Source organism: Stegastes partitus, unplaced genomic scaffold (assembly GCF_000690725.1).
Source record: "Stegastes partitus isolate 25-593 unplaced genomic scaffold, Stegastes_partitus-1.0.2 Scaffold53, whole genome shotgun sequence".
In the NCBI taxonomy this organism is placed as follows: Eukaryota; Metazoa; Chordata; class Actinopteri; family Pomacentridae; genus Stegastes; species Stegastes partitus.
In genome coordinates, this window is record NW_007577784.1 from 34,865 (window position 1) to 44,688 (window position 9,824).

Here is a 9,824-nt window from a genome sequence, read left to right on the forward strand (position 1 = left end):
ACATCTAATGCATTCAAGTGAAACTATCAAACCTCGTACTAAGCAACTTTCATGTGGCTTTTGATCAAATGCCTATTTCCAGTACATGTTTCGATCGTATTGTTGTCAGTGCCTAACATTTTGAAATCTCTTCACTAGCACAGAACAGATAGACCATACTTTGAAGGCTGGAGGGAAAACCGAATACATATTCACCTGTGGCTCGCACAAAGGCATAACAATGGAACAAACCTCAGAAAGAGTCCCTGAAATCTTCCCCTGACGATGAATCTAGTTAGTTGTTTAGCCATGAGCGCTAGAGAACCAGAGATTAACATCCTTTAAAAGGTCGCAGCCGAAATGCAAAACATTTCTGTCACAGCAACCGTGCTAGAGTGTCAAACACAACAGTCTTAACATTTAATTTCCCCTCCAAGCTCGAGAGTCAGCAAAACACTGACCCATTTAATAAGGAGGGGATATACTGTATGTACAAGTAAGCGGCATTGCTTGCTTGTTAGGGAAAGGAAGTGGAGCTTTTTTCACAGGACAAACCTGTTGTTTGTCTTGGGTGGAAGAGGATTTTTCAGTGTTAATGTTCTGTGAACACGGCCCAGCACAGCTGAGTGGCGCTCAGCATGCGGCAAGGGCGGCTACAATAAGCCAGTGTTGAGTTTCACAGACAGTTTTTGATGTAAGGAAATGACTTCAGTAGGTCCATCCTGTCTGAAACGCAGACATCGGGCCCCACCAGCTCCCCTGCAATGTGTCATCCACCAAACTTTATTAAAGAAAACAAGTTGACAATTTTGCTGGGGTTATCCGTGCGTGGTTAAAGGGGAACGCTAGTCGCATACATCACACACGTGAATCTAAACTGACACAGTTGTTCCCTACTGATTGTCGACTGAAGGGGACAGAATTAGAAATTTAACTTGTCTGTTCTTGAACTATCCTTGAGAATGGGTTCAAAGCCATATATTATGAACTGATTGAATGTCAATATTGGACACAGATTACATTCTGTGACAAATTGTTTACTCCAAGTCAGATACATCAAACTCGACATGAAATTTCACCTTTAACATGCCTCTAAAATAACTATGCAAGACCACGAGATCTCATCCATATGTGGGGAAACAGATGAAATGATAAGACCTGTCCAACCTCCAAGCTCTTAATTTCCACTTTGCCACAAAATGAAGGCACTATTTTATGCGTTAGCTGGGATGCTCAACTCTGAGAAGACCCCAGGGTAGACCCACAACTTGGTGTAGGGATTGTGGATCTTATCTGTCCTGAGAAACGCATTGGGATCCCCAGGAGGAGCTGGAAAACATTACTGGGAAGAGGGATGTCTGGAATGTCCAGCTTCGCCTGCTGCTGCCGCCGTGACTTGACCCCAGATAAGCGCGAGAAAACGGTTGGTGCCATTTCTGCAGCTTTATATACCACAGTCAGGGTGTACCAGTCATTTCTATGCATCACTATTCCCTTCTACCCAAGCAGCAACTGTTAAGATGAATATTTTGACCATTTAATGTGGTGTGACCTGACTGACAGTTGGTCCTACTCTGCTTCACATCATGTATCAGGTGTCATCAGGGCCTCTTGACCTCGTCAGTCAGGAGTCTGGTTTAACTTTGCACTACAAATGCAACACAGATGAAAGCTGAATACATACAAGCCCTGTAGCAAAAGCAAATGAACCAACACCAGCACAGTAATTCAAGAAATGGTCAGGTGTGGTCTCTTCCACACTGTTCCTCCAAGACTGTCTGTCCTGTGCTCTCCTTTGTTCTCCCCCAATGCCTGAGTTCAAACATATGACATTTGAATTTGGCATTTAGGAGTTCGGGGAATCCTTGGGTATCACAAACAACAAATGCAGGTGAATCAATATGATAAAGTGGAAAAGAAGAAAAAGACAGGTTTGGAAATGTAGCTATGAAAAAAAATCCCTTTGGAGGCGTTCCAGCAGAAGACACGCGACACACTCTCCAACGCTTAGCTGAAAAAGCACCTGTTTTAAAATCTTTGCAATGTCAAAAACCTATTCTTGGATGAGAAAACTGCGCCAAATTGTGAAGTTTTACTGTCTTGGGATTCTTGGAAGCTATAAATATAGACCTAATCCTCTCTTGGCTTGTTAGCTCTCCCGAATGATTTCTTCTTCTGCGATTCATTACATTTTGGCACCGGTGTGTTCTTGGGAAGGACAAGTTGATTTGTTTACTTTTACAACAACTAAAAAGCCAATGGTAATACACAATTGCAGTTTAAAGTGTGGAGACGAAAAGACAATTCTACCTAGTTGGAACAGATTAGAAGGACATGAGTGACATCTGCCCAACAAGCCTGTGGGAGGAAGGAACATCCAGGGAGGAATCCGTTTTGGGGAGATGGAGCGAGATGCCCTGCTGGCTCACGGCTCCTCATTCTTGCTTCACGATCGCCTCTTTAACTGCTCGGACCGGTCAGTGGCTCAGGTGTGTGTTGGCTGTGGCAGCCTTCTTCCCCCGCTGTTGGAGAAACCGCAACCGTAAGACTGTCTGCACACTGTGCGGCAAAAGTGACTCTATTGACTCAGTGTCTGTTCTACTTTATAGCGGAGCTTGCAGCAATGAACATCAAACTTAAACTACATGTTAAGTGAACTTTGCAGGATAGGTAAAGACAGATGCCTGAGGTGTGTTTGAATGGGTCCCAGTAAGGCTGTAAAATTAGCCACAGAAGATAAATCTGTGCTGCTGCTACTGACTAAAACCTCATCTCTATGTATCAAAATTCAATATTTGGAACTCTCCTTTTCAATTAAAAAAACCTTGACCGTTGCCTTCTTTAGAATGTGCAGAGCTATGATGTCCCCGCCTCGCTCCACCCTTTCTGCAGCTCAAGTACACCAGCGCCTATTCCGCACTTCACCATGGCGAGCTGTGATGTTAGGGTAATTCAGTCCAACCGAATCTGAAGAAAACTTTTGATAGGTAAAGTCTACAGGCAATAGGTTTATTGCATATCAGAATCAGTTTTACTGGAAAGTAGGTTTTTAAATATATATTTTTAGGGTGGCTGTGGCTCAGATGGTAGAGCGAGTTGTCCTGTAATTGCAAGGTTGGCGGTTTGATCCTCTGCCCTTCCACGAACCTGAAGTTGCAAGAACCTGACGTTGCTCCCAATGGCAGGCAAGCAGGCACTGCATTGCAGCTCTCTCGCTATTGGTGTGTGAATGGGTAAATGAGACACACTTTGTGAAGTACTTTCAGTAAAACTAACGTAGAAAGACGCTATATAAGTGCAGACCATTTAAATATGAGGAGTTGGTGATTTGGTGCATCACAGTAAACACTGACAAGTAGAACATTTTTAAAGAAGGAAAGTCTTTTTTTTTTTAAATAAGCAAATGTTGAAAATCAATAGACAATAAATGGGACGAATCCAAGGACATTTACACAAGAGATGGACCAATGGATTGGTGCAGCATCAGCAGCAATGCAACCAGACTGCCGTGGTCGGTCTACCAGCTGGTCTACATTCCAACCCTCACTTATGGTCGATCGTGAGCTCTGGATGGTTAGCTTAGCACAACAACTCAGCTCACTGTGTATTCCAAACGGATGTAAGAGGGGCATTTATCTTCTCGTGTAATTCTCAGCAAGAAAGCTGTCATGCGTATCGTCAGACTATTCCTTTGACAGGTCGGGGCCGTGTCTTATTTGAAAGCCATTCTCTCATCAGGACTTGCTTTGCCAAGTCTTCCACTAATGCTGGAAGTTTGGCACGAGACACAGCAGGAGGGAAACCTCTCGTTAGACTTCTTCTTCCTTATTTTCTCCAACAAATACAAGTGGAAAAAAACCTGGAAGCCTCTAAGGACACAATGTTTCTTGCGGTATTTTCAATGGTCTTTTTTTTTTTACTGCAGCCTCCCGGATAGTATCTCTGACGTATGGAATTAATTCGAAGCAAACCGACTAAGCAGGCTTCGTTGCAGGAGATGCTTTGTGTAGCAGAACCCTTTCAGTTGCATGTCATCTTGATGATTTGCCTCGCGAAGAAGGAAAATATCACAAATCACAAATGTTGCTGGTGCCCTATAAAAGGAAAAGTATTAAACACTTTCCATTTACACGCTTTCTTTTAAAAGCTGTGAACTTTTTATTGTGAAATCTTTACTTTCTGTAGCAAAGCTCATGTAAAAATGTTTTATATGTGCCGCATGCAAAAGTGAAGTTAAACATGTCTTAATACGAGAGGGCAAGATTTGAGGGTAATTTAATGGCTCTGAAAACACAAACTAACGCAATCATGCAATTTATGCCCGAATCGGTTTTATTTATCCTCACATCTGTCTTGACTCGCTACAAAAAAAAAAAAAGGTTACCACAGAAAATAAATACAATTCCACATTTGGCATTTAACGGCATTCCTCAGCCAGTGGACTCGCGTCTGCCAAATATGACCTCAGCATTTTACAAGCCTGTGTGTCGGCAGGAGGACCTGCTAGATTAAACTATTAACACTTCTTCAGCAAAGACATGGCTGACATCAGTGAAATAAACTCAGCCATAGCGGGAACACTAATACAAAGCAGATACAGGGTGGTGGCTAAGTCAACACAAGAAAACACTAATACGCTCAAGTATTTGAATCTGTCGAAAGCAACGGGCAGCCTGTGTTATTTCAAAATACGTTGAGAGTATAAACCTAATTGTACGACCTTTTACTCACTACAGTTCAGCGAAACCAAGACATGTTGCAATATACTACAGAAAATGCGAGTAAAGCGAAACACTTGGACGAGAGGTCTAATTTTCCACTAGAAAACCAGCTACTTGAACTGAATTTACAAACCACACATTAGAACAATATTTTATGGTCAACAAATCCCACAAACACAGACCAACATCACATACACCCAATCCATTAGTCCCTACTGAGGATAAACTGGTGAGTCTGGTGTAGATGACTCTAACACTCTAACTAATAAATAAAAGAATCTCTGACTGCTGTCTCGCCGTTCTCTCCATATCTTGGCAAATGTTTATCTGATCTTCTTCAAAATTACCAACATTTGCACATATGAATAAAATTTCAGTGTTGCATTATTCAGTAACATACAGCTTGTCTATATAAAATAAAACTTGAATTAAACAAAATACAGTCTTGACTCGATAATCCGACACTAAATGTGAAACCTCCTTTTATGTCGGATAGCAAGGCTGTCGGATTGTCAAGACGGAGGTCGAGATACAAGGAGGGCTTGAAGGCTCATTTGTTGTTAATATTTATTGTTTATAGTTGTTTTAATAACTAGTGTATTGTTAGAACACTACGCATCGCTGGATTTCACACCTAATTGACCGGTGCGCTTGTGCACGGGCCTGTCAGTGGACATCAAAGGTACGTAAATCTCTCAGATAATACGCTGTTATGCTTGTTTGTGACATAAAATGTCATGGTGGAGTTGGAATCCAAGGCTGTCGGTGTGATGATTGTGCTGTGTTTATGGTATTTTTGTATTGCTGGCGATTGTTTTGTGGTTGTGTGATGAGTTTTCCAGGCCGGGCGGGGCTGCTTGGAGGAGGACGCTCTGTGCTGGCACAGCTCATCTCATCATTACGCACTGGATTTAGCCTCCATTCCAGCTGTGCTCCAGTGCCAGATGACTGCCAACTCAACCAGTGGCACATTCGGCTGCTTAGCGAGTACGTGTGCGTTCTGCTAATGCATCTCAAGTTTGTAAGTAACTGTGTTCTCTTGTGTTTCGCCAGCGTCTCCTTCACCGGCTCCAGCTTCTCCAGCCCTTTTGTGTACCCATGGAACCACGGATTTGGATTGTCCCTTCACATGAGCACTGCACGGGAACAACGGCACACGAGCATGGACACGAGATATCACCCGCCTGCACCCCCGCGGCGACAGCTACCCCGGATCCCTTCACCTGCCTCCCGGTGTCCCACACTCCCTGGATACCCAGAAATAAACCAGCTTACCCTTTATCCTGCTCGCTGTTTGTTTTTGGTCCCTCAGTAGTCAGTATGTTAAGGCTATTTTTTATGGGTTCCGTTCGTCTTTCCTAAAAACCTGTCGGATAGCAAGGTTTTCAGATTGTTAAGGGTCGAAATGTCAAGTCACGACTGTTCTTGCTTTGTTGTAGGAAAATTAACATTTGGACTAACTGACTAATTGGTGAAATAATCCATATAAAAATAATCCTCATTACTAGCATCTCTGTAGGCGTTAAATACTTTCAAAAGACTTCACTGATTCACTTAAAAAGTTGACATAAGTTAGTATAATTTACAGGAAGACGTTGTATGTTAAAAAGAAAACGAGAAACACTGGAGTAAGCGCTTTGTAAGGTTACAAACTACATCAGTGAAAATGCTCTCAGCAGTCGAGTGGTTGACCTTTGTTCAACCTCGCTGCTCTTTCCTTCCCTACATTCACTGTCTATCTAAACACCAAGTATCCAATAAAGGCAAAAAGCCAAAACAACAACAACAACAACAAAAAGCCCCATAAAGCAGAGAAGAACATTTAGAGGAAGGACCATTAGCTGTGATTTATAGCTGTGTCTCGTGCTGATTTGTGTTTTAGGAACACACCAAAGCTGAAGGATGTCACAGGGCTTCCCTACAAAGCTTTGATTATCTCTTTAATTGTTGTTCTCCAGCCTGGTTTAGATGGTCTTCAGAGGGGAGTAGCCTGAGTACTTCCACATGCTGTATCTTGGCTAATGGTTTAAATGAGAGCCCCAGTTCTGGCAAATCACGTCTCGGGTACTTTCTATGATGCCACATCAATGACAAGACACACGGCTTGTCATTAAACTTATCTAATCAACTTTGCGGAGGTTATAATATGCAGAGTAGGCCTGTGATTTATCTGCACACGATTGCTGAATCCAGCCCGACAGAAGCTGTGCAGTGCGGGCTTGGCTGGTGGCTGCTGCATTATCCACCCTGACACTGCAGATTACGGCGGGACTTGTACCTTTCCAAATATTCGGAGGAGCTCATGGCAGTGGAATGCTTCTGCATTTCCTCCTTAAAGCTTTGGCTCCTTCTGCTTCAGTCCAGCTGGAAGGTAAAAACCACACTGGATCTACTGCAAATGGGTTGTCTAACCACACTGGAACCACTTGAATAGTTCCCAAAGTATACAACTTCACTCATCTGGCACTCAGACCCAAGCAATTCCTCAGCACTTAGCTGGGGTTGAGGCATTTAGAACACCAGAGTAGTTTAAGTGAAATAGAAGAAGCGTTGATTACTTTTTAACATCCAAAGGGGAAAGGTGACCACAAGAGATGGACTCATTACTAAACTGACATTACTCTGTATACTCACTTGCCAAACTCTTATGGTAAGAGAAAAAAAACCCTTCAGAACTTTTGGTAAAATAAATGAAAGAAGCAGAAGAGAGAGCTGAAGTCATGACTCTACATCCGGGCGAGGCTCTATTCTGCTAACTCCAGTGACACAATGCAGTCTCTAATTCAGCATTTTCTTTCATCGCTCTTTCTGGAAGAATGTCGTATTTTCCTGGGCTTTACTTTTGAGATTCTAAGAAAAGAAATTGGCTTTCACTACAGTAGTTTCTGGAGGGAACTGAAACCTTTGTGATTTTGACAAAAAAGTAACCATGATTGCATTGCGGGCACCGAAAAAAAAAAACTCCAATGTAATAAACGATGAGTGTCTGGGTACTTGGATCATTGTAAGTTGGTTTGTTCCAAAAAATTCCCCCAACCCTCTCTTCTGAAGCTATCTGCTATCTAAAAACCTCTTTGTCCTGCTGTTACTACAAGTATGTAGGAGGTAACACAATACCTCGACTCGCTCGGGGACTCCTCTTTTGAGCTGAGTCTGTGAACATTTCAGGCTTATGGGAAGTAAAACTAAAAAACCTGAACACTGAATAAACAACAATATTTATCAGTATATTTCAGAGAACTACCATCATTATTCAGACACTATTGCAGGTTTTTCTAATGGAGCACACCGTGGTTCCTGTAATCCTGTGTATTTAAGAACAGGATTTTAAATGAAGGATATCATCAGAATCTGGAAGCTCCTGTTCCACTCTATTACCTTTTTTTTCTTTCTTAATGGCTAAACTGTTTGCAGTTAGTTCCCTCTTTACGCATAAAGTAGATGCAGAACCTTATTAGCATTCCTTTAGTCTGGTCTTTCACAAAAACTAACAGAAACACCGACAAAAAAATCCACCAAACAGTACCTCTAAAGCTCACTGCTTAGTTTAATCTACACACCAGATCCAGGCTGCCTGTGTCCCTCTGGAGTTCCCTCCAGTCTTTATGCTGACTTCAGCTAATTGCCTGCTGGCTGGCTGGCTGCAGCTTCCTATTTAACAGACGTACAGTACATGGGAGTGGTATGAATCCTGTCATCTCAGTTTTGGTTGGAAAGTAACTAGGTGTACTTTCCACAATGCCAAACAACCCCTGTAACTCTAATAATGCAGAAGTCCTCTCAGACCTTAGAAAAGCTGCAGAAAGCCCTTAATTCCTGATCTTTCTGACCTTAAACTCTGGTGCCACACTTTAAGTGCTGACATTAAGAAGACTAAATCCAAACCTCTGAGTTCAGGCTCTTCTGTGGGGGTGCAGAGAATCTTTAGTAAATGTTTGACCTTTGCATTCAGCTGCTCCTCAGTGACACAAGGTACAAAAATGTAATTCTCCTATCCGATTTACAAAAATGGTCTTACAAGAAGTGCTTGTAAGGAAAAAAAACTCTGTTCTTCCTTCTGTGAAAGAGCAGGTGTTGGGTGTAACAATTTACACACCTAGTAAGAAAAAAGGATGACCCCTGGATCAACCGGTGGATGTGTTCGGATTCTGTCCAACTGTGAAAAGACCACGGAGCAGAACAATTGTGGGGGTATTACTGCTCCCAGATGGGCTTAGAGCAGGTTCCCAATAGGAGCCTTGGAAGTTTCAAATATAGTTTCACACCTGTAGCTGTGAGATATTTCCTTTCAACAACACGTACAACACATGCAGTCTGTATTATTGTATAAAATAATCCATCTTGTCTTCTCTACCAGGCAAATACATCAAGACTGAACTGCCGTTACGTCTTCTCCGTGCCCCTCTTCGATCACAGACCGTGGATAATGTTGTTAGGGAAAGGAGGACAGACTTTCCACTTCCAGCAGCTCACAGTCTGCTTTACTACGGAATATTTTGGAACCAAATAAAACTACCTCTCAACTGGGTGACCAAAGATCTTTTATATGAGCAAAACCAAACAAGTTATTCAACTTATAATTTCACTCTGTTTGATTTGCATACCATGCAAGTGCTTCATTCAAATTTCAAAATCAGTTTCCCTCAAACTTACAGAGCTTAACAAATGTATGAGACCACCATTCAAGATAAGGTTTAAGCCACAGCTGTCTTAAATTAACAGCATTGGTAATTACCAAAGTCTGTGATGGTTAATACACCAGTATGTAGAAGCTCTTTAACCAAAATGATGTTTTCTTATGGATGTTTGTTTTCCATGAATTTCAGATTTACTGTAATAGATAGATAGATAGATAGATAGATAAGCACATTATCATTTCTTGATTAAGATGTCAGATTATAGTTATTCACTTGCATTCCTGAACAGAAAATTAGTTTCAGTGGTTGAATGTTATGCTTGATTCATTTCTGACTTCTCAGAGAAGCCCAGTGGCTCAGATTTGGGTATAAAAAGGTGAATTCAGTTTTAAATTCCTCGTTCATGTTCAAAATGGTAAAGAGCTGAGTGTGAATCAAAGCACTAATACAATGCTTAACAAGTTAGAAAGGTGGTCCAATACATTTG